At 38.1% G+C, this 23037-nt stretch overlaps 1 pseudogene; it reads right to left on the reverse strand.

Moving 5' to 3' along the window:
* Window positions 1-8326: 8326 nt before the first annotated feature.
* Window positions 8327-23037, reverse strand: part of LOC131825638 (large ribosomal subunit protein eL19-like) — a 48237-nt pseudogene continuing 33526 nt past the window's right edge.

Here is a 23037-nt window from a genome sequence, read left to right on the forward strand (position 1 = left end):
CCAGTTTTCAAGGTTGGAGTTTGAATTAGCTTTCTACTATCTTCCAAAGGTGACCATTTTTTTAAACCACTTTTTTTTGTTTAACATATTATGATTATTTAATAATTACTTATTATTATTAAGTACTTATTATTTTTTATTTAATATTTTACTCATAGATTTAAGCGTATTTGGTATGTTTCAGCCCATTGCAGTTACTTTTCTCATGAAAGTGGCTATCCTTGTCTATCCTTACTGAAAGGAATCCTCTTCAAGTAGGTTCTGAGTTCTTTTTGACAACCTTGCTTCTAATATGGTAATGTTTCTGGATTATTTAATAAATTTCCCGACTCAAACTGTAAGCAGCCATTTCTCAAAGGAGACTTTGTTCATTTTAGTGACAAATGGTCTTTAGAGACCAAAATGAGGGTGTAAGCATGATCATTGCTGCTTGTTTCCAAGTTTTTTCACTGGACACCTAGGACTTTTTTTTTTTTTTTTTTAAGTATCTACATCATGAGCTCTGATATTCTGATATTCATAATTAAGTATCTATAGGACTTTTACTTAACCTCACTGATCCTACATTTATTTCTCCTTTATTCCATACAGGAAATCCCAGCTCTCAAAAATGCCAACATAATTATTTGTTTTACCACGTGATAGCCACAGACAGCAGTGTCAAAAACATCATCAGGGGCACCTGGGTGGCTCAGTCATTTAAATGGCCAACTCTTGGTTTCAGCTCAGATAGTGACCCCAGGGCACCAGGATCAAGCCATGCATCAGGTTTTATACTCAGGGCAGAATCTGCTTGAGATTCTCTCTCTCTCTCTCTCTCTCTCTCCCCCTCCCCCTCGGCTCCTCTTGCCTCTCTCTCTCTCTCTCTCTCAAATAAACAAATAAATCTTAAAACAAAAAAAGAGCAACACCATCAGTGACTGTTCTATAGGTCATTGTTCTAAATTGCAAATCTAATCATATTACATCTTTGTCTAAATTCCTCATTGCTTCCTCATCCCCTAAAGAACAAAACCCAAGCATATTAACAAGTACAACAGGCACTTCATGATTTGACCTTATACCATTGGCTTACCTGGAAATACTCTTGTTTCTCTTTCCCATTCTATTCAACTCTGAGTCCTCCATCCAAGTCCAAATGATCAGAAGCTTTTGTATCACATCCCCTCTTCCCTAGCACTTGGTTGTTCTTTTCTCTATGTTCTTCTCTGCCTCATACAGGCCTTTATTCATGTAAATTCTAGTGATTTACATTATATGTGCATTCTCTACTAGATTGGGCATGTCTCAGTGACAAGGCCTACTCAATTTTGTATTCCCAACATCTAAGTTAAGTTCATGACAAATAGAAGATGCTCAGTAAGTACTTGTTTAAGTGATCTGATTTAATATGACTGAAGAGATACAAAACCCAGCAGTCTTTTTTTCTTATATTTAAGAAACTATCCACAGTATTTTTAAAGAAGTTTATTTTCTGCTAGTAATACCACCTTGCTGGGAATTAAAAAGAGGCACCAGAAAATTGTTTGTAAAGGCATAATTGCCCTTGCATCTTTCAGGCTTAAGGTAAATATGATGATAATAGTATCAGTAGTATCTGTGAGCTTAGTGAACCTTCATTAGGTGAACCTGTGATCCTATCTTTAGTGCTAACAGGGAGAATACTGCAGAGTCTTCAGTGTCTGTGTTTTGCGCTTCTAATAGATTGCATTTGCGATACTTAATCAGGCTCAGTTCTCTCTCTACAGAGAACTAAAGAAGAGAATAAAGTCATCCTATGATATTCTTTTCAACAGTTTTAAGCATTTGCTTTTCAGACTCCTCAGGAAAATGCAAGTTTAAACTTCAATATTATGGAGGAGATGGAGAGGTATAAACTTTCAGTTGTGGAACAAAAAAATCAGAGTTGGGGGCTACAGCATGGGAAATATAGACAATAATACTGTGATAATGTTGTATGGTGACAGATGGTAATTACACTTATCTTGGTGAACACGGAGTAATGCAAAGAACTGTTGAATCAGTATGTTTTACACCTGAAACTCATATTACATCGCATGTCAATTATACGTCAATAATGATAAACTACAATAAGTGGATGTACTTCCCCGCTAGAATAGCTAAAACTAAAGGGTTTTTCATTGGTTTTCAGCTGTTCCATGTCAAAGTATTCTTCATATGTTAATCAATTATGTTTCATTTCTCCTTTTTTTCTAATAGCATCTAAGAGATGCCATGCCAACACTCTCTCCCCACCCTCTTTTTTATTTCATATTTCTCCTTGTTGTTTGACTTGGGAATTTCTGGAGCCTCTATTTTCAAGTTTCCTGTAGGTGAGAAGGGCAGAGTAGTAATCTAGGCTAAGTGATTTTGAATTTTTTCTAATGCAGTTACCTCTCTTTTATGTAGTCACAAAACTAGCTGCCTTCCTCCAACATAGCTGGTTGTCATGATTCTTTTTTTTTTTTTTAAGATTTTATTTATTTATTTGACAGACAGAGATCACAAGTAGGCAGAGAGGCAGGCAGAGAGAGAAAGAGAGGGAAGCAGGCTCCCTGCTGAGCAGAGAGCCTGATGCGGGACTCTATCCCAGGACCCTGAGATCATGACCTGAGCCGAAGGCAGCAGCTTAACCCACTGAGCCACCCAGGCGCCCCGGTTGTCATGATTCTTTATAGAACATTGCCTTTTTCCATTTATGTACCTGATAGGTCTGGAAGAGCCTTCTGCCAGCCCAGTCCTATTCCTGAACCTACTTTAGCAGGCAAAACATATGACTTTGCACTCAAGAAGTACTGCTCAGTTGGGACATAAACATTTTAGTGTGTGTGTGCTTTATGATATGTATTAGTACTGGATTCTTTGTGCTCCACTGTCTCCCTTGATGTATCCTGAATAGTAACTGGTTTTATCATCTGAAGTCAGCAGGCTTGGTTCAGGAAGCCACACAGTGCTGTGAGTGTTTCTGAGAACAGGGTGTGCAGAAGAATTCTAGGAGTGCCAGATGTTAGAAACCAACAGTAAATATTCTCTCCCAAAAGGATGGGACCCCTCATCAGTGACGACTGCTGTGATCAAAGAGGACAGGTGTGATGGGACAGGAGAAGACAGAAGGGTTAGAATGTGTTTGGATGAGGACTCACACAGAAGTGGCAGATTCTATAAAATAGCACTTCTAAAAGAAAGGGGAGTTACAAAATGGCAATCAGAAGCAGGATCGTCCAGTGAAGGTAGCTTCTTCACCAGAGGCAGTGAAGATACCACAGAAGCTTGGAACCGATGATAGGGACCTTTCTGAATCAAGTTAAGATCTGAAATCTAAGTGAGGTGTGGTTTCCAAAGTGGCATTTATCATTGTAATAGGGGAGGGAGCTCTTTAATTGAGAAACTGGGAAAGTTACTTTTTCCCTCACTTCAAAAAACCTTCCTTCTAAGTGAGAAAATCCAAATCATTCAAATTGGATTAGCAAAGTAATTGTGCAACTAGAACTAGATCCAGAGAAATCTACTCTAGGAAAACAAAAGAGCAAAATAGAACTGAAAATAGATACAAAACTTTCCTGTAGACAACAAACACTCATTAGAAAAATATTGCTCTAAAGCAGAGGAATATTCTAACATAACATCTCAACATGAATAAAGGGAGATAAATCATAATCGAAGGAAAGAAAACAATAAAAAAATTACAAGAACTCAGGGAAGACAGGGCCAACAAAGGGAAGGTGATGGTCAATGAAGTATGTGAAATGATCAATTAGCAAAATTTAGGAAAGATATAGAAGACACAGGGGTGCCTGGGTGATTCAGTTGGTTGGGCATTTGCCTTCGGCTCAGGTCATGATCCTGGGGCCTTGGGATGGAGCCCACATCAGGCTCCTTACTCATCAGGGAGTCCGTTTCTCCCTCTTCTCCCTGCTCATGCTCTCTCTCACTATTTCTGTCTCTTTCTTTCAAATAAATATATAAAATCTTTAAATAAAAAGAAATAGAAGACACAGACAAAATCATTTTGTAAAAGACTGAAGTAGAAGGAGCAAAGAGGATATAGATACTATAGAAAGTGTAACACAAAATAGAGAATATACACAGACATATATAAGGAAAAAGGTTTTTTAAAAGAGAAAGTGAAGAGAAAGTTATAAAAGATAGGCAAAACTATTCAAAATAAAATTCATTTGAGTTGTTGCACTGGAGGAAAACCAAAAGAATAGAGTAACATACATTATAAAATGTTCTGAAATAAGATTTGAATTTGTATATTTAAAGTCACATTCAAGATATGAGAGAACTGTCCCAGAATGACCAACACCAAGACCTTGTACTAACACCGATCATACAAACATTAGAGGGTAACTAGGGTACTACTAACACTAGTAGCAAACTTTGAGCATCTGGGCAAAAACATTGTATCCCTTTTAAGTGAAAGAGAGCTAAGCTGGTACAGCTACAATCAGTGCTAACAAATGGAACAATACCTATCAGAAACTTAAGGAAAGAAAGTTGGAGCCAACAATTTGAAATCCCTTCAAGCTGCCTTTCAGTGTCAAAGCTACACACAAAAATTTCTGTAGCTTCAAGGACTCAAGGAATATTGTCCACATTAGGTCTTACTGAAGCATCTCCCAAAGAACAAAAACTCATTCAACCAAAAGGTGATCAGGCGAAACTTCATCAGAATGACGGGGTGAACATTAGAACTAGGACTAAAAGGAGGGCTAATTTAAGGGATACAAAATAAATTGCACATGTGAATATTATATTTATATACATTTCCAATGTGGAGGCTATCATTTTAAAAATCATAGTTCTTTATTTTTATTCTAGTACCTGCCTTTATAATTAGACTATCCTTAAAAGATTCACTTCTTTTATTTTAGAGAGAGAGAGAGAGAGAGAGAGAGAGCCCGCACAGTGGGGAGGGGCAGAGAGAGTCCCAAGCAAACTCCATGCTGAGCACAGAGCTGGACACAGCGCCAACCCCATGACCCCAAGACCACGATCTGAGCCAAAGTCAAGAATCAGGTGACAACTGACTGTGCCACTCAAAACTCCATTTATAAATAGACTTTTATATAATACCCTTAGAACCTTCTTTAGTTAGATAATATCTATTGATTCCTATGATGAGCATCAGGTGAGATGACTTGTAACTTCTTCCTACTCTCTTTTCTCTATAGCTTTCTCTATACAATTTTAGTCAATAATATTTCCTATGGCTAAATTGTATTCTCCAAAAATTCACGGGTAGATAGATATAGGCTTAGTTTTAAAAGAAAATGCCCTACCTTTTCCCAAAGTGGTTGCACCACTTTATATTCTCACCAACAATGTGCAAGAGCTTCAAATGTTTTTCACCTTGCCAGGGTATGATGGTGGCAGCTATTTTAATTTTAGTCCCTCTGATGAGTATGTAGTGAATGGTATCTTCTTGTGGTCTTGGTTTGTATTTTGCAACGATGTTAACAAGTTTTATGTATGTTTCCATGGCTTTCCCCATGATGAAGATTTTTCTTTAGTACTAAATTGTCCAAGCCCTCAAAATCCTATTGGATTATGACTCCAATTCCTTTAATCTCTATACATTGATTTGGGAGGCATCACAAACTTGAACTTCTCTTCTCTTTCTATTATTCAAATTCATTATTTTATCTCTTACAGGAAGCATTTTTGTTTCATATAGATTTCAAATTGCATTTGTTTGGATTATTACTAGATATTTTAAGTATTTGTGGATATTATAAACACAAAATATATTTTTAATATTTTCTCTGTTTACCGATTATATATAGGAAAGGTTGTGTTGTAGATATTTATCCTCTACCCAGCAACATTATTAAACTTTCTTATAAGTTATAACAGTTTTTCAGTTCTAGTTATAATCATATCATATTAAATAAGTCTTTTTACACATATGTAGCTTCTTTTCCTTTAGTTTTTCTATTGCATTATCTGGAATAGTGGTTCTCAAGCACAGTAACTTGCTTGCTCAGAAGACATTTGGCCATGTCTGGAAACAGTTTTTTTTTTTTTTTTTTTTTTTTTTTTTTTTTTAAAGATTTTATTTATTTATTTGTCAGAGAGAGAGCGAGCGAGAGCAAGCACAGGCAGACAGAGTGGAAGGCAGAGTCAGAGGGAGAAGCAGGCTCCCTGCGGAGCAAGGAGCCCGATGTGGGACTCGATCCCAGGACGCCGGGATCATGACCTGAGCCGAAGGCAGCTGCTTAACCAACTGAGCCACCCAGGCGTCCCTGGAAACAGTTTTGATTGTCTCAACTATCTGGTAAGTCAAGGCCAGCGATACTGCAAGACATCTCACAATGTGTAGGACATCTCCCCACAACAAAAAGTCATTTGGCTCAAAATGTCAACAGTGTGGAGATTAAGGAACCCTGGTTGAGAACTTCCAGCAATATACAAAGTAGCATTGAGGTTAAAGCAATCTTGTCTTAGTCCTGATTTTAATGTGAATATGCAATATTAATAGGTATAAATTTTTATATAAGTTAGTAATAATTCTAAAAGTAGTAATTTATTCAAGAATGCTTTGTGAACAGGTAATTCTCCAACAGTTACAAGCTAATCATGGCAGTGGTTATCAAAAAGAGGAAGTTGTAGAAAAAGTGTGAAAAGGTAGGTAACAAAATCTATTATGTGGTTCATTATTGCCAGGGAACATTCCCTTCCTCACTGAAATTACTAAAGCATAAAGTACTATATAAAATTAATTATTGGCCAGATTATATTGGACCTGTATGCCTTTCTTTTTTGCCATTAAAACAATATCACTCACAGTGAAGGTCTACTTTAAGTTAGAAGCTTCTGTAAACTCAATATTTTAATATCTGAATAGGTCTATTTCAGCCTGAACTTTTATTTTCCTCATCAGTATTTTGAGGATTTCTCCAATTTTTTCTTTTCATCTAATATTGATGAGAAAGCTGTGATTAATATGTCAGTTTTCATTCTAAGCGATATCCTTTTGTGGGAGACTTTTTATCCTTGATGCTCTAAAATTTCATTACCATAGATCTCCCCTGCCCCACCACTTTAAATTCTCTTTCCTCCTAGAGCTCTAATTATAGCTTTTGTTAGAACTGCATGTCTTAACATCTTAAATTTCTTTATCCTTTTGACTGAAAATTTCTTAGCTTACTTTTAAATCACTTGTTTGGGTATGTTTGAATATAAGTCTATTTGTTAACTTTATTTCTTTTTACCTCATGGTATCTAATTGGTTCTTATGACCACTTTTTCTTGCTTCAGACTCCTTTTTGTCTAAGATTAAATGTTTTAAGATTCTGTTTCAGTCTTACTGATTGTTCATTGTAATTGCTTCTATCATGTCATGGCTTTCCTCAAGTTTAAGAATTGGCACTATTTTACAAATTTATGGAATACATAATCAGAGTAGGCACTTTTCTGGATATTTTACAGTTTAATCTCACTAACCATGAACTAAATAAAATTAACTCCACTTTACAGACAACGAAACTGAGTCAATGAGTGAGGTAAAAAAATATTCAAGGCCATGAATATAGTAAGTTTTGGAGCAAGTACACAATCCTATAGAGCCACCTTTCTTCCCAGGTTTTACTAATTACATGAGGTCTTTGGCTCTGACCCAATTTTACACGCTCATTATATGCTCCTAAAGCAATTACCCTAGTATGTGTTGGGCCCATAATGGTGTGAGTAAGGATATCCCCATACTGTCTTCAGCGCCTTAATTTCCTGTGTACCAACCTCCTATTCCCTAAGTCTACCTCCAGCTGTGAAAGGACATTTGGATTGCAGCTGCCTGTCCACTGTCCACTTTTAGGGAGGAGCCACCTTTTCTAACCCAAGAGCTCTTATTTTCAAGTTTGGCTTTATATTTAATTAGAAGAAAACCCTACTATTTTGTAAACTTAAAATATGTATATAAGCTAAGGGGGAGGGGAGCTTTAATAAGACCTAAGGAAATTACTTAATTTTTACTGCATCCACTTGGACTGGTTGAATTTATCAAATCCTGACTGGGCATCTGGTTGTCCTTGGGACAATAAGGGAAGGATTTTTTTTTTAAATTTTTAATTGTTTTTGTTTTGTTTTATTTTCCTTCAAGTCTAATGCACCCCCTGTCCCTGAGAAACTTTTACCAAACTCTCAATGATGGAAATAACCCTCTTGTACTCCAATAGCAATCTCTTTAACACAAAATTGTAATGCAAAACCAAATTTATTTCCATGCATAACAGTGAAGACTGGGATACTAGATTAAAAGGAAAGCAGTCTTCTGTCAAACAGATCAAGATTCTTAAGTAGCTGCCTTCGGGAGCTACTACTGCTATGGATGACTTGATGGGCGGCCTTCAGATGTTGAAGCCTCTTGGCCCCATGTTTCCAAAAACCGTTCAGGTGTGCTTTCCCTCCCAGACAGCCTTTCTAATTCCTCCTGATAGCTAAGCTGGTATTGCAGATATCTTATGTTCCTTCTCTGTTTATTCAAGAAAATTTTCACGAATTCTAAGAGCTACAATACAAAAAAAAAAAAAAAAAAAAAAAAAAAAAAGATAGGGGAGGACTCATTAAAGACCTTATCTGCAATGGGAGATGACCCAAGATCCTGCTACCAACTTATAGTGGGTACATGGACCAGCGGTCCTGGGAGCTTGTCAGAAATGCAGATTCTCAAGTCTCACCCAGACCTATGAAACCAGATTTTAAGACAGAGCTAAGCTATTCGTATGCACCTTGAAATTCAAAGAGCACTGATCTAAGACATTCAAGAACTCCAGGTGAAAACAAATAACCACTTTTAATGAATATGAGTGTTAGGATATCTCATCAAAATTTTAATGTAATATGCAATATTAATAGGTATAAATTTTTATATAAGTTAGTAATAATTATAAAAGTTATTCAAGAATGCTTTGTGAACAGGTAATTCTCCAACAGTGACAAGCTAATCATGGCAGTGGTTCTCAAAAAGAGGAAGTTGTAGAAAAAGTGTGAAAAGGTAGGTAATTAAGTAATGAGCTCCTGGTGTAATGGCTTTCCCACCCTGTTTATTTGAATCATATGGGGGTTTTGAGTAGGCACCCAGACCCCATTCCCTAAGTTTTAGATTTAAGTGGTCTGGAGTAAGGCTTAGGTCATAGGTATCTCTTCAGAACTCTTCAGTGAATCCAGTATCATCTAGGGTCAATAACTTTCATTTTAGGACATTTTTTTCTTCACTGACCCAGAGAAGGTAGGGGATTGGTAAGAAAATTACCACTACAAGGTGGAGTGTTCATCATTAATCAAGAAGACTTCAGAAAAGTTTATAGGACAAGAAGTCACCATTAATATTCAGTTTTTCAAGGACACTCAAGGATAGTGGTTCTCAAGATGTGGCCCCTGGCCAGTAACATCATCACCTGGGAACTTGTTAGAAATGCAATTTTTTGGATACCACATAAAACCAATTGAATTGAATTCTGGGGATAGGGCCCAGCAGTTTATTTCACTAACCCTCCAGGTGATTCTGGTATTCATTAAAATTTAAGCCCTTTTAATCTAGGAGATTTTTAAGCCAGCAGCAGAAGTTGTTTTGTGTAATTATCTGAGCGTATTATTCCTGGAAAGTCTTCTCGATCTTGAGTTCAGTGGCATTTCTCCAGCACACTTACGCTCCCCCCAACCAACTTCCAGAAATAAGTTCATTACTTCCTCGGGGAGAAATAAACATATTGGGGGATCCACTGTTTCAGACCTATGTCTTAGAAGTAGGTCACAATTGGAAGTGAAAGATAACCCTGCTTTCAGAACCAATTAACTACTTACATCAATTTCACGATTCTTAGAAGCCGAATTCTTCAGCTCTTGCAGGTGCTTGTATAAGTTCCTTTCCACCTCCAGAGCAATCACGATAGCTTCCCGGTCGGTTCCCCAGTACTCTGCGTCAGGCCTCTGTTGAGAACAGGGAGTCACTTTTCTACCTCAGCCTTGTTACACCCTACATCCTGGGTTGGATTATGACTAGGTTTACACAGGCTAATAGTTTCCAAGCTTTCTGGCACAATGGATTCAGCAGGGCATCTTAAATACGCATGTCTGGCTTTCAGACATGAATAATTCAGGCTTAATGGATATGGAGTACAAACTCAGAATCAAGACTTTCAAAAGCTCACCAGGTGATTTTAATGTGTTGCAAAACGTGGTTACCATCAGCATACTTACACACACTGTTACATTAGCTTTGGAATTCTGTGATGGTGGTTCTGTTCTGTTACTAGCAGACATTTAGTTCTCTTTACAAAGCTGGAACTAAAAGAACCCATCAGGTAAATAGGGATGTTTCTACATGTAATAACCCCAAATGAAGTTTAGACTGTTTCTTTGGAGTGTATGTCCTAATGAAAAAGAATTTGTTTTACTCTTTTGAAGACTTAGCCATATTAAATACCTGAACATGTATCTGAATTAGACTAAAGATATACTATAAGATGCTAACACATTTAGGAAGAGGCCATTAGGGGAGAGCTTCTCGAACTATGCAGAGCATTAGAATCACCTGGGAAGTTGTTAAGCCACTATTCCTTGGGCTCCACTGCCTAGAGAATCTGAATCAGTTTGTCCCACTGGGCCCATGAATTTGAATTTCTATTAAGTTCCCAGGTGATGCTAGTGCTGCTGGCCCATTAAAAAAACAAAACAAGGGGCGCCTGGGCAGCTCAGTGGGTTAAAGCCTCTGCCTTCAGCTCAGGTCATGATCTCGGAAGTTCTAGGATCGAGCCCCACATCCGGCTCTCTGCTCAGCGGGGAGCCTGCTTCCCTCTCTGCCTGCTGCTCTGTCTGCTTGTGCTTGCTCTCTCTTTCTCGCTCTGTCAAATAAATAGGTAAAATCTTAAAAAAAAAAAAACAAAAAAAACCACACACACATTAAAAACAAAACAAGAGAAAAGAAGAGGCGCCCGCCTGGCTCAGTCTGAAGACCATGCCACTCTTGCTCTTGGGGTCATGAGTTCGAACCCCACACTGGATGTAGAGATTACTGAAATAAACAAAAATTTAAAAAGAAAAGAAAACCCAAACAAAACAAAACAAAAATCAAACAGCGTTTAGTGGTTATGATTTACTCACAATAATATGAAGAGTTTACAAAGATACATTCTTGCCCTTAAAGTCAGTGGCTATAATTCCATGTAAGAAAATAAGTAACCAGGAACGCCTACGTGGCTCAGTCAGTTAAGCATCTAAGTCCTGGTTTCAGCTCAGATCCTGATCTCAGGGTCCTGGGATTGAGCCTCATGTCAGGTTCCATGCACAGCACAGAATTTGCTCCAGATTCTCTCTCCCTTCTCCTCTGTTTTTTCCCCTAATCATTCTCCCTCTCCCCCTCTCTCAAATAAATAATCTTAGAAAGAAAAGAAAGCAAAGAAAGAAACAGAGAAAACAAGTAACCTTAGAAGTTAGGTGGTAACTAATCATTAAGTGCTCTAGACCCAGCGGCAAAGGCCATGTGGAGATCATCCTACCAAAGGTACATAGTCACCTTAGTCACCGGAAGGCAGACTCTACTTTGACGGTTTTTTAGATATTTTATGAACTGCTTTGCATGTTCTTGCTTCACCACTGCTTGGTCTTGGAAAAAGGGTACATAAACAGGCGCATCAGAATCTTCATCATAGTAACAGGTCTGGAACAGGGGGTGAGAATGGGAACAGAACAGAGGTCAGAGAAGCTGAATTTCAAGACGAAATTTTACAGAAGCTCACTTCATTATTTCTGTGGTTGTCCGAAAGGGGCCTTCGTTGTTCTTTCCTTAGTTTGTTTTTTGAATTCCAGAAGGCCCAGGCTGTCTCAAAGAGAAGGTACCCAGGTTTTAATATGCTGGTGCCTAATCTTAGGCCATTATGGCCTTTTTAGGGGTCTGACTTGTGAACCTGACATACTTATTTCCAGTAATCATGCGGACTCCTGGCAGAAGTTCAGTATAAATTGACATTTTAAATATCCATCTACTTCATCAATCTTAATAATCTACATTAACTCTAAAGTACTGTATGGGTGAAAAACTGTTTATTCAGTCTTCCCACATAGTTGAGGCCCATACTGCATTGGGAAACCATAGGAAAGAACTGGGATTCTTCCTATTATCTCCCATAGTTTGCAATTGCAGCTCTGAATCATTGGGTCATGGCACAGCAAAACCCTAGCTACTAAGTTACGGTGTCATCTAGTATCAAACCACAAACACAGCCATAACCACCATTACTAAGGATATAGAAGATATGTCATCACCCAAACCAGAGCGAAACCTCCCTCACGATGCCTCAAGAACGCATACTAACCATAGTAAAATAAGCATCACTGACATTCAGCTGATAAGATGCTACAAAATTAACAGCAATCCTACACTCTTCGCAGAGAGGTTTCTGAGCCTGGGATGCCATCTCAGCTTTAGGGAAAACCAGGCATAGAAAGTGCTATCCATTAAGGTAGGAGTCTTCTTAAATACTAACAGGCCATACAGCCAGCCCACTTCTATCCAGCTGACAACTTGATGAAATTCCATTCAGCTGGAAATAACAACCATTAATCACTAATGAGGCTATTGTTTCTGTGTGAAAGAACCAGTCTGATAAAAAAAAAAAAAATGGTGGTGGTGGGGTTGCGGGGTTGCGGCATTGAGCGGGGAGGTGCCTAATCCTCCTAACTACCCTAGCAGTGTTCAGCATTCTCCCTCATGTTCACTCTGACAATGATTTGAGAAAGCTGATACATTTCCTGAATAGGGAAACATTAATAGTGTTGTTTCTTTCTTCAAAAACTATTTATGGCACATCAAGCTAGACTCTAGGGGGAATCCAAGAAGACTGACTACAATACATTCTTTGCCTGCAAATGATTCATCCCCCACCCATAAGGCCTCAACATACCTAATTTGTCTCAAGGCAGGATATGTAGGGAGTTCTAAAGTGTCAAAAGCATATTTAGCTAAGAGGATTGGGGTAGACTTTACTCCTAAGTTTGCATTTGAACTTGGTCTTGGAGGATGGGTAAGAATGTAGAAGAATGGAAATGGAAGCAGGCCATTCCACCTGGAGAATAGGCATGCAGAGACTATACGGACAAGATTTAATAGTGGCTTCTCCAAACTGCAGTAAGACTGCTTTGTTTGGGAATCTTTGGCTCTTTCCTCCAACTGTCCTGGAAAGATCCCTACTTGTCCCATTTGCTTCCTTTGAGGGCAGAGAATTGTTTTACTTACTTTGGTATTCCCATAGACCACCGTGGAGTATTTTGTAAGTAATAGGTACTACATCAACATTGACTAAATAAAAATATATTTTTCATTTATTTTTAATAAGTGTATTTTTACAGTTATGGATGTATGTAAAATATATATGAAATATAAATATATATAAATATATGTGAAATACATATAATTTACATGTGCAGCAGTGTAAAATTTCCTATAGTCTGGTGGATTCTTAGTTTGAGCCTCAGCCATGGTTAGCTGAACTGAAATAGAAGTGACAGCTCACCAAAAGTTTGTATCTCCGAGGCAGTGAGGAGGGAGGGCATCTCCTAAGGGAGAGATGAGAGCTCTTCCTAAGAGAAAGTACCAAGCATTCCCAGTTGGGCCCAGTCACAAAGATAAGGTCATCAAAGGGATGGCATCATTATCAAAAGTCCTATTAGTTGTCAGCTTTGTTACTTGACCCAATATTGTCCTTGCCTCCCAGGGAATTCAGGTTTTAATCCAAGGGAGGGGATTTAAGTAGTTGCCTCTCAAATCCAAGGGAGGGGATTTAAGTAGTTGCCTCTCAAACTGTTATTTAAATACGAATCACCTGGGATTCTTGTTAAAATGCAGATTCTGATGTAGGGATCTGAGAGTCTGCATTTCTTTTTTTAAAAAAAAAATTTTTTTAAATTTCTTTTCAGTGTTCAGAATTCATTGTTTATGCACCACACCCAGTGCTCCATGCAACACATGCCCTGCATAATACCCACCACCAGGCTCACCCAAACCCCCACGCCCCTCCCCTCCACAACCCTCAGATTGTTTCTCAGAGTCCACAGTCTCTCATGGTTCATCTCCCCCTCCAATTTCCCCCAACTCACTTCTCTCCATCTCCCCATGTCCTCTGTGTTATTCCTTATGCTCCACAAATAAGCAAAACCATACGATAACTGACTCTCTCTGCTTGAGTTATTTCACTCAGCATAATCTCTTCCAGTCCTGTCCATATTGCTACAAAAGTTGGGTATTCATCCTTTTTGATGGAGGCATAATACTCCATAGTATATATGGACCACATCTTCTTTATCCATTCGTCCGTTGAAGGGCATCTTGGTTCTTTCCACAGTGTGGCTACTTCTGTGGCCATTGCTGCTATAAACATTGGGGTACAGATGGCCCTTCTTTTCACTACATCTGTATCTTTGGGGTAAATACCCAGTAGTATAATGGCAAGATCATAGGGAAGCTCTATTTTTAATTTCTTAAGGAATCTCCACACTGTTTTCCAAAGTGGCTGCATCAACTTGCATTCCCACCAACAGTGTAAGAGGGTTCCCCTTTTTCCACAAACTCTCCAACACTTGTTATTTACTGTCTCATTGATTTTGGACATTCTAACTGATGTGAGGTGGTATCTCAATGTGGTTTTTATTTGAATCTCCCTGATGGCTAGTGATGATGAACATTTTTTCATGCATCTGTTAGCCCTTTGTATGTCTTCATTGGAGAAGTGTCTGTTCATGTCTTCTGCCCATTTTTTGACATGATTATCTGTTTTGTGTGTGTTGAGTTTGAGGAGTTCTTTATAGATCCTGGATAGCAGCCCTTTGTCTGTACTGTCATTTGCGAATATCTTCCATTCTGTGGGTTGCCTCTTTGCTTTGTTGACTGTTTCCTTTGTCATGCAGAAGCTTTTGCTCTTGATAAAGTCCCCAAAATTCATTTTTCCTTTTGTTTCCTTTGCCTTTGGAGACATGTCTTTTTTTTTTTTTTTTTTTAAGATTTTATTTGTTTATTTGACAGAGATAGAGTGATCACAAGTAGGCAGAGCAGCAGGCAGAGAGAGAGGGGGATGCAGACTCTCCGCCGGGCAGAGAGCCTGACATGGGGCTTGATCCCAGGACTCTGAGCCGAAGGCAGAGGCTTAGCCCACTGAGCCACCCAGGTGCCCCACAGAGACATGTCTTGAAAGAAATTACTGTGGCCAGTGTCAAAGAGGTTACTGCCTATGTTCTCCTCTAGAATTCTGATAGATTCCTGCCTCATTTTGAGGTCTTTTATCCATTTTGAGTTTATCTTTGTGTATGGTATAAGGGAATGGTTGAGTTTCATTCTTCTACACAAAGCTGTCCAGTTTTTGAGCACCATTTTTTTTTTAAGATTTTATTTATTTATTTGACAGAGAGAGATCACAAGCAGGCAGAGAGGCAGGCAGAGAGAGAGGAGGAAGCAGGCTCCCTGCTGAGCAGAGAGCCCAATGCGGGCCTCGATCTCAGGACCCTGAGATCATGACCTGAGCTGAAGGCAGCGGCTTAACCCACTGAGCCACCCAGGCACCCCTCGAGCACCATTTTTTGAAGAGACTTTTTCCACTGTATATTTTGTCCTACTTTGTCAAAGATTATTTGACCATAGAGTTGAGGGTCCATATCTGGGCTCTCTACTCTGTTCCACTGGTCTATGTGTCTGTTTTTGTGCCAGACACATGCTGTCTTGGTGATCACAGCTTTGTAGTAAAGCTTGAAATCAGGCAATGTGATGCCCCCAGTTTTGTTTTTCTTTTTCAATATTTCCTAATCAATTCGGGTTCTCTTTTGATTCCATACAAATTTAAGGATTGATTGCTCCAGCTCTTTGAAAAATGCCGGTGGTATTTTGATCAGAATAGTATTGAAAGTATAGATTGCTCTAGGCAGTATAGACATTTTAACAATGTTTATTTTTCCAATCCATTAGCATGGAATGGTCTTCCATCTTTTTCTGTCTTCTTCAATTTCTTTCATGAATGTCCTGTAGTTCCTTGACTACAGATCCTTGACCTCTCAGCCTTCCCTTTGAGATCAGGAACACGACAAAGATGCCCACTCTCACCACTCTTGTTCAGCATAGTTATTAGAAGTTCTAGCAACAGCAATCAGACAACAAAGAGAAATAATAGGTATTTGAATTGGCAGTGAAGAAGTCAAACTCTCTCTCTTCACAGATGACATGATACTTTATATGGAAAACCTAAAAGACTCCACCCGCAAACTACTAGAACTCATACAGCAATTCAGCAATGTAGCAGGATACAAAATCAATGTACAGAAATCAGTTGCTTTCTTATATACAAACAATGAAAATACAGAAAAGGAAATTAGAGAATCGATTCCATTTACTATAGCACCAAGAACCATAAGATACCTGAGATTCTGCAATTCTGATAAACCTACCAAATGCTGGTGGTCCACGTTTTGAAGAGCAGGAGTGCCAAGACATGGAACACAAATGGCCCTGCCAGGGAGCCCTCTACTGGGAGAGAAGGGAGCCTTCATGTGACTTCTCCACACAGCTGTGCTGCTTTGGCCTGTCAGTGCTTGCAAACCCTCCATGGCTGCTGTCTGTGAAAGCAGCAGGCACTACCAAGGTTAGAGCTGGGGAAGAGGAAAGAAATGAGAGCTGACTAGATGGTTAACTGGTTGTGCTTGGAGTCTGCATAAAACATTACCTGAACTCCCAAAAGAATTTGGGGGAACTTTTCAGATTAGGGTCCTGTGTGAGCAAGTGGGGAAAAGTGACCATAGAATCTGGACTAGTAACTGCTAATATGACCCCTTCAGCAATGTTAGTAACAATTAGTTGTACGAGTATGGGAATTTTATAGGTGATTTTTTTCTTTTTTTCCTATTTTTCATATTTTTTCAAACTTTTATAATCTATCTATTTTCATTTTGAAAAAGAACCCAATAAAACCTTTCTAGAGAATTGACACAATGCTTTTCTCTGATGGAAACTTCACATACATATTTATGAATATATTGTTTGTTTTTTAATTATGAATGTAGTATATAATTATTACAAAGTGTTCCAAAATTTCAGCAATATGTAATGTAGAAAGTGAAAGCCCATAGTAATGCCATAGTTCTTATGTACTTTTAAATCAAATTTGATCCATAATACCACTATTAAATTTTGGTAATCTTATGAAATGACTTTTGAATTATGGAATATGATCAGCTTGGTCCAATGTACCTTCTCCTCTAGAATGTGCTGAAAATACAAAGGCAATTTTTTTTTTTTTATTACTTATACAGCTCCTCTTAAACTTTTTTCAACCTGATCCAAACTTTCTGTCTGTACGGTGTTATTTCACCTTACTGTCTTACTAATGATTAAGGAAGTAGCAAGGATCTCTCTTCTGGACTTAATTCCAATCAATAAATTTTTATCTTTAAAAATAAATAAAAATGTTTTTAGCGGAGCACTTATTATGCTCTTTATTTTGTTCTTTGTGCATGTGTTTCCCTATTTCCCCTATTAGTTTATAAACCTCATAAAGACAGGGCCTTCTCAGTCACCTTTGTATCTCCCAGAGCACTTAATAGAGTGCCTTGGCATAGAAAGCAGTCAGTGAATTATACTGACTGAACAGTTAGAAAGCAAAAAGGAACCTAAAAGTTTAAAGTTGTTGCTTTTTAAGAAAGGGACAATTGACAGAGCAAAATGAGTACTTTGCATTTTGGAAAAGCAGATTTCAAAAGTTCCCAAAAATCATGGGAGAGGGAGAAAACAGGGATTTCTATGTCATATCCTCAAAAGAAAGGATGATATTTAATAGTTTCAGGCACTGAGAAATAAGTCAATCAGAGAAAGACAATTATCACGTGATCTCACTCATATGTGGAATTTCTCATAGGAAGTCTCATTGTTAGTGTATAGAAATGCAACTGATTTCTGTGCATTGATTTTATATGCTGCCACATTGCCAAATTCCTGTATGAATTCTAATAACCTTGGGGTGGAATTTTTTGGGTTTTCCACATAGGGTATCATGTCATATGTGAAGAGTGAGAGTTTGACTTCTTCTTTGCCCATTAGGATGCCTTTTATTTCTTTCTGTTGTCTGATAGGTGAGACTAGAACTTCTAGTACTATGTTGAACAACAGTGGTGATAGTAGATAGCCCTGACGTATTCCTGACCTTAGGGGAAAAGCTCTCAGTTTTTCTGCATTGAGAATGATAGTCACTGTGGGCTTTTCATATATTACTTTTGTGATGTTAAGATATTTTCCCTCTATCCCTATGCTGTGAAGAGTTTTAATCAAGAAAGGATGCTGTCCTTTGTCAAATGCTTTTTCTGCATCTATTGAGAGGATCATATGGTTCTTGTTCTTTCTTTTATTATGGAGTGTATCACACTGATTGATTTGTGGAGGAACCAACCTTGCAGTCCTGGAATAAATCTCACTTGGTCATGGTGAATAATCTTTTTAATGTACTGTTAGATCATATTGGCTAGGATCTTGGTGAGAATTTTGACATTCATGTTCATCAGGGATATTGGTCTGTAATTCTCCTTTTTAGTGGGGTCTGTGTCTGGTTTTGGGATTAAAGTAATATTGGTCGCATGGAAAGAGTTTGGAAATTTTCCTTCCATTTCTGTTTTTTGAAACATCTTCAGAGGAATATGTATTCTTCTTTAGATGTTAGGTAAAATTCCCCTGGGAAGCCATCTTACCCTGAACTCTAGTTTGTTGGGAGAGTTTTGGTTACTGCTTTAATTTTCTTGTTGGTTATGTGTCGGTTCAGGTTTTCTATTTCTTCCTGTTTCAGTTTTGGTAATTTATACATCTCTGGGAATGCATCCACTTTTTCTAGATTGCCTAATAATATAGTTACTCATAATAGTTACTCATAATATGTTCTTATAGTTATTTGTATTTATAAGTTATTTGTATTTCTGTGGTGTTGGTTGTGATCTCTCCTCTCTCATTCATAATTTTATTTATTTGGGTCTATTCTCTTTTGTTTTACATAAGTCTGGCCAGGGGTTTATGGATCTTATTAATTCTTTTGAAAAAACAACTCCTAGTTTCATTTATCTGTTGTACTATTATTTTGGTTTCTACTTCATTGATTTCCACTCAAATCTTTATTAATTCTCTTCTTCTGATTTAGACCTTATTTGCCATTCTTTCTCCAGCTTCTTTAGGAGTAAGGTTAGGTTGTGTATTTGAGGACTTTCATGTTTCTTGAGGAAGACTTGTAGTGCTATATAATTCCCTCTTAGGACTGCCTTTGCTGCATCCCAAAGATTTCAACAGTTGTATTTTCATTTAATTGTTTCCCTGAATTTTTTTAAAAGATTTTATTTCTTTGACAGCAAGAGAGGGACAATGAAAGCAGGAACACAAGCAGGGGAGTGGGAGAGGGAAAGCGGGCTTCCTGCTAAGCAAGGAGCCTGATGTAGGGCTCGATCCCAGGATCCTGGGATCATGCCCTGAGCCAAAGACAGACACTTAATGACTGAGCCACCCAGGTGCCTGTGTTTCCCTGAATTTTTAAAATCTTCCTTAATTTTCTAGTTGACCCATTCTTTCTTTAGTAGGATGCTCATTAGCCTCCATGTATGTGAGATTTTTCTAAATTTCCTCGTGTGATTGACTTGCAATTTCAAAGCACTATGGTCTGGAAATATTCAAGGAATGATATCCATCCTTTGGTACTGGTTGAGACCTGATTTGTGATCAGTTCTGAAGATTATTCCATGTGCACTCCCTAAGAATGTGTATTCTGTTGCTTTAGGACAGAATATTCTGAATATATCTATGAAGTCCCTCTGGTCCAGTGTGTCATTAAAGCCCTTGTTTCCTTGTTGATCTTCTGCTTAGATGATCTGTTCATTGCAGTGAGGAGAGTGTTAAAATCTCCTACTATTAAAGTATTATTATCGATGGGTTTCTTTAAATATTTTTATTAATTGGTTTATATAATTGCTCCCATGTTAGGAACATAAATATTTACAATTGTTAGATCTTCTTGTTGGATAGACCCTTTAATTATCATATAGTGCCCTTCCTCATCTCTTATTACAGTCTTTGGTTTAAAATCTAATTTGTCTCGGGGTGCCTGGGTGGCTCAGTGGGTTAAAGCCTCTGCCTTTGGCTCAGGTCATGATCCCAGGGTCTTGGGATCGAGCCCTACATCGGGCTCTCTGCTCAATGGAGAGCCTGCTTCCCCCTCTTTCTCTGCCTGCATCTCTGCCTGCTTGTGATCTCTATCGGTCAAATAAATAAACTTAAAAAAATCTAATTTGTCTCATATAAGGATTGCTTCCCCAGCTTTCTTTTGAGGTCCATTAGCATGACAAATCATTTTCCACCCACTCACTTCCAATCTGGAGGTGTTTTGGCATCTAAAACACATCTCTTGCAGAGAGCATATCAGTGGGTCTTGCTTTTTTATCCAATCTGATACCCTGTGTTTTTGGATTGGGACATTTGGCCCATTTACGTTCAGAGTAACTATTGAAAGATATTAATTAATTGCCATTGTATTACCTGTAAAATCTCTGTTTCTGTATATTGTATTTGTTCCTTCCTGGTCAGTGTCACTTTTGGGCTCTCACTTTGCTTTAAATATCCCCTTTAATATTTCTTGCAGGGCTGGTTCAGTGATCACAAATTCTTTTAGTTTGTTTTTCCTGGAAGAGTTTATCTCTCCTGTTTTGTGTGTGTTGAGTTTGAGGAGTTCATTATAGATCCTGGATATCAATCTTTTGCCTGTACTGTCATTTGCAAATATCTTCTCCCATTCCGTGGGTTGCCTTTTTGTTTTCTTGACTGTTTCCTTGGCTGTGCAGAAGCTTTTGATTTTGATGAAATCCCAAAAGTTCATCTTCACTTTTGTTTCCTTTGCCTTTGGAGACATATCTTGAAAGAAGTTGCTGTGGCTGATCGAAGAGATGACTGCCTGTGTTCTCCTCTAGGATTCAGATGGATTCCTGTTTCACATTGAGGTCTTTTATCCATTTTGAGTTTATCTTTGTGTATGGTGTAAGAGAATGGTCGAGTTTCATTCTTCTACATATAGCTGCCCAGTTTTCCCAGCACCATTTATTGAAGAGACTATCTTTTTTCCACTGTATATTTTTTCCTGTTTTGTCGAAGATTATTTGCCCATAGAGTTGAGGGTCCATATCTGGGCTCTCTACTCTGTTCCACTGGTCTATGTGTCTGTTTTTATGCCAGTACCATGCTGTCTTGGTGATCACAGCTTTGTAGTAAAGCTTGAAATCAGGTAACGTGATGCCCCCAGTTGTATTTTTGTTTTTCAACATTTCCTTAGTGATTCGGAGTCTCTTCTGATTCCATACAAATTTTAGGATTATTTGCTCCAGCTCTTTGAAGAATACCAGTGGAATTTTGATCAGAATAGCATTAAAAGTATAGATTGCTCTAGGCAGTATAGACATTTTAACAATGTTTATTCTTCCTATCCAAGAGCATGGAATGGTCTTCCGTCTTTTTGTGTCTTCTTCAATTTCTTTCATGAGTGTTCTGTAGTTCTTGAGTACAGATCCTTTACCTCTTTGGTTAGGTTTATTCCCAGGTGTCTTATGGTTCTTGGTGCTATAGTAAATGGAATCGATTCTCTAATTTCCCTTTCTGTATTTTCATTGTTAGTGTAAAAGAAAGCCACTAATTTCTGTACATTGACTTTGTATCCTGCCACGTTGCTGAATTGTTGTATGAGTTCTAGTAGTTTGGGGGTGGAGTCTTTTGGGTTTTCCATATAAAGAATCATGTCATCTGCAAAGAGAGAGAGTTTGACTTCTTCATTGCCAATTTGGATACATTTTATTTCTCTTTGTTGTCTGATTGCTGTTGCTAGGACTTCTAATACTATGTTGAACAAGAGTGGTGAGAGTGGGCATCCTTGTCGTGTTCCTGATCTCAACGGGAAGGCTGCAAGCTTTTTCCCATTGAGGATGATATTTGCTGTGGGTCTTTCATAGATAGATTTGATGAAGTTCAGGAATGTTCCCTCTATACCGATACTTTGACGCATTTTAATCAGGAACGGATGCTGGATTTTGTCAAATGCTTTTTCTGCATCAATTGAGAGGACCATGTGGTTCTTTTCTCTTCTCTTATTAATTTGTTCTATCACATTGATTGATTTGCGAATGTTGAACCATCCTTGGAGCCCAGGGATGAATCCCACCGGGTCATGGTGGATAATCTTTTTAATGTGCTGTTGGATCCTGTTTGCTAGGATCTTGTTGAGAATCTTAGCATCCATATTCATCAGTGATATTGGTCTGAAATTCTCCTTTTTGGTAGGGTCTTTGCCTGGTTTGGGGATCAGAGTAATGCTGGTTTCATAGAAAGAGTCAGGAAGTTTTCCTTCTGCTTCAATTTTTTGAAGCAGCTTCAGGAGAATAGGTGTTATTTCTCCTTTGAAAGTTTGGTAGAATTCCCCAGGGAATCCATCAGGTCCTGGGCTCTTGTTTTTTGGGAGGTTTTTGATCACCGCTTCAATCTTGTTACTAGATATTGGTCTATTCAGGTTGTCAATTTCTTCCTGGTTCAATTTTGGGAGTTTATAGTTTTCCAGGAATGCATCCATTTCATCTAGGTTGCTAAGCTTATTGGCATATAACTGTTGATAATAACTTCTGATGATTGTTTCTACTTCCTTGGTGTTCGTTGTGATCTCTCCCTTTTCATTCATAATTTTATGTATTTGAGCTTTCTCTCTTTTCTTTTGGATTAGTGTGGCCAATGGTTTATCAATCTTATTGATTCTTTCAAAAAACCAGCTTCTAGATTCATTGATACATTCTACTGTATCTCTGGTTTCTACCTCATCCATCTCAGACAATCATATCAAATAATGGGCAGAAGATATGGACAGACACTTCTCCAATAAAGACATACAAATGGCTATCAGACACCTGAAAAAATGTTCATCGTCACTAGCCATCAGGGAGATTCAAATTAAAACTACATTGAGATATCACCTTACACCAGTTAGAATGGCCCAAACTAGCCAAACA

Source organism: Mustela lutreola, chromosome 2 (genome assembly GCF_030435805.1).
Source record: "Mustela lutreola isolate mMusLut2 chromosome 2, mMusLut2.pri, whole genome shotgun sequence".
Taxonomy (NCBI): Eukaryota; Metazoa; Chordata; class Mammalia; order Carnivora; family Mustelidae; genus Mustela; species Mustela lutreola.